The sequence below is a fragment of the Nematolebias whitei genome, chromosome 6 (assembly GCF_014905685.2).
Source record: "Nematolebias whitei isolate Nwh7 chromosome 6, NemWhi1, whole genome shotgun sequence".
Classification (NCBI taxonomy): Eukaryota; Metazoa; Chordata; class Actinopteri; order Cyprinodontiformes; family Rivulidae; genus Nematolebias; species Nematolebias whitei.
Genome location: NC_056503.1, coordinates 2,441,464 through 2,445,013, shown reverse-complemented (window position 1 = coordinate 2,445,013; position 3,550 = coordinate 2,441,464).

Genomic DNA, 3,550 nt, shown 5'->3' with positions numbered 1-3,550 from the left:
GAATGGTTGTTTGTCTCGTTAGTCTCTATGTGGCCCTGTGATGGACTGGAGACCTGTCCAGGGTGTACCCCACCCATCACACAGTGATTGCTGGACATGGGCGACCCCTGTGACCTAAAATGGAAGAAGCGGGTAAAAGATGATGGATGGATGGATGGATATATATATATATATATATATATATATATATATATCTCCTGCTATTGAACTTTTAATAAACTTTAGTTCACCATTAAATCTCTGATGAACCAAATTTTACAAAAGCATCTATATTGTGTGATGTATTTGCATTCATTGTGTCTACTTTGATTGTTCAATTTAGAAATATGGTTTTGTTTCTTGTTCACAATTTTTTTTTGTTTTTTTAGCTTTGCTTTAAAGTTTAATTCTTGTTTTGTGATTTGTACATCTGTGGGTTAGAATAAAGTTGAACTAAAGGCTGTATCAACAAAGTCCATGCTCAATAATCCAGGTATACAATCCAACATTTTTCAGTCAGGTCATCTGGACAGTTTCTTTTTTTGTGCTGAAACATTTCGCCTTTGATCTGGAAGGCTTTATCAGTCAAGGAAACACACAACAAAACTGATTCTTCTCCCAACAGCTTACTCCAAAGTGGAGCAAACCAGACCAATTTAGCACCAACAAAACCGGTTTGTCAGATGACCTGACTGGAAAATGTTGAATACCTGGATTATTGAGCATGGACTTTGTTGTTTTCAACCAGTTTGACATGACTGTCAACAAGGAAGAGGGCCGCCAATGGAGGAGGGGGCATACCAAAGAGACTATCTTATCACAAGCAGAACTGGTTTGACACGACTTGCACCGCTCAAGGTGGCTGCATGTTGGAGCAGCTCTGTTACTTTCATTCTGAGATTTTGCTTTTGGAAACATTAATTCCTCTTTTTCTGGATGTAAATCACATTTTTTGGATGATTGTTTCTTCTGGTATCAGATGCTGTGCAGCTGGAAGGATTTTTACTGAAACTTTTTTAGTTTTGGACATTTGTTATGATGCGTAACCATGGCAACAAGGCAGTTTCTACAACCAACAGCAGCTGATTAACATCTGAAAAGCTCAAACAAGATCTCAACTACAGCCCCAAATCTCAAATGAGTTGAAAGGATGTTCTGTGGACGCATTCTCATCTACCTGCCAGCTGTGCTCAAGTGAGATCAGTGAGATCTGAGCACACCACTGAGATCCTGGAACTAGCAGGAAACACGGCTCATGATAGTGGAAGGACATGATCGTCCCTCGGCACCTACAGTTGGCTGTCCGCAGCGACGAGGAGCTCGGCAGACTGCTGGGAGGAGTGGCCATCGCTCTGGGAGGAGTTCTGCCGGCATTCGGGCGATCCTACAGCCCGGGGGAACCAAAAGGCCAGCCGAGTCTGGGTGGACGAATCGGACGGCATCTGCAGCCAGTTTCTTAGGATCCACTGTGGGATGGACCTTTACAAGAGATCCTTCCTGCCTACAGCCATCAATATCTATAACATCTCTTAATGAAATCAGGATAACGAGTTACGGCAACAAATAATTTCCCTTTGGGATTAATAAAGTATTTTTGAATTGAATTGAATTGAATTAAAGTGAAAATGGGATTTCATGATAAAGCCGGCACCTTTTCTTTATTTATTAATTTTAATCTTCACTGAAAAAAAAAAAAATGTTTTTAAAAAATTCGACCCTCCGTCCCAGACCTGTCCCCAAAGATGTCAGAAGCATCTGTAATGTGGGGGGGACACAATGATGTGTGTAGGTGTGTATGTGCGTGCGCATGTGTGTGTAAAAAAGTGTACACTAGTGTACAAAAAAAAGCGGCATTTCACCAAGATTTCCTTTAATTCCACACATTTAAAGCATGTTTCTCACCAAGTTTGTGTAAATTCATCGGTGGGTTTTAAAGACATTTTAACTTTAATACACTTTAATATAGAGCGTCAGGTCGGCACTATTTGTCTTTATAGAGAAATAAAAAAACATCACCACTTGACTAATTTACTTGTGTTCAACACTACTCATCTAAATGATGTTTCTCACAAAGCTTGAGGACAATAAGGTGTGGGGTTTTAAAGACATTTCAACTTTAATGCACCTGAACACACAGAGTCTCTTACACCTGCAGCGTCTGACAGCGTCACAGTTACTGCTAAGCTAAGATGCTACAGACATAGCGCTCCTCTTCTCTCAAGCATCCTCCTAACCATGTATATACTGTATGTTTATGATCAACCCCCCCGGTAAACAACTGCCCACACTAAGCTCGCTGAACTGGCGAGCGAGCAACACAGAGGTGTCTCCATCTCCTCCACTTGTGCGTGTTTTCTGCCAAGGCAGGAGGAGACATAGAGGAGAAACAGTGCTGGCAGCAGGCTGCTGTGATTAGAGTTGGAGGTAACCAGGAAAACCTGAAGTGGAGTTTTAGTGGCCTGAGTATTCTCCTATTACTCAAGTGGAATGGATTCGTTCATGAAGAAAAAGAAACTGCACTGACTGAACTAATGTTTCATAGTCAAATTGGGGGGTCCAATTGAACAGTTTTTTTAATGTGTGTGTGTGTGTGTGTGTGTGTGTGGGGGGGGGTTGACTTGTCCCCTTCACATATAATGGTTGCGACGCCTATGCCTGTCCCAATCCACCTGTCTGCCGGGATGGGGTTCATCAGTCAGTCCCGAGGTCAGACAACTCATGCAGCCTCTTTGTTTAGGCTCGAGTTTTATGAGGTGAAAGACTCCATGCTTATGCAGCGCTCTGATCCAGACAAAAACAGCTCTTTAACACACACAAATGGTAATAATATTTGACTTTGGTAAGTGAAAAGACATCTGTGACCTTTCACATCTCCATCACTACTGTCTTTACTTACTCTGCTCAACATGTTTTGTATTTGTATTTTTTTTTTTCTATCCTTGGCATGTGCTTTTGGCTTTCAGGTTCACCTGCACCTACATCTGGACCTGCCATTCTGTGTTTGTTTGTCTCTCCTTTCTGTCCTCTCAAACCCAGCTGGTCAAAGTAGATGGCCGTTTGTCCTGAGCCTGGTTCTGCTGGAGGTTTCTTTCTTTAAAAGGGAGTTTTTCCTTTCCACTGTTGCCACTGTGTTCGCACTCAGGATGGGAGACTGTGACAAAGTGAAGATTCATCGAGTCTAATGCTTCCTTAGACAGAAAACTTTACTAATTGGCTTTTTTTATGTATGTAAATGTTCCTGTAAAGTGCCCTGAGACAACTTTGTTGTGAACTGGCACTATATAAATAATCTGAACTGAATTGAACTGAATTGTCGCTATAAGTCCCTGTGATGGACTGGAGGCCTGTCCAGGTGTCCCCCACCTCTCGCACAGTGACTGCTGGGTATGGTCACCAGTGACCCCCTTGACCCAAAAAGGAAGAAGCTGTAAAGATGATGGATGGATGGATGGATGAATGGACGGATGGATGGACGGACAGACGGACGGAGTCTTAAAACAAAAATTAAAGCCTTAAGTATCTGGTGTCAGGATTTGTTAGACAGGAACGAACCCAGTAGTGCAGACAGGAC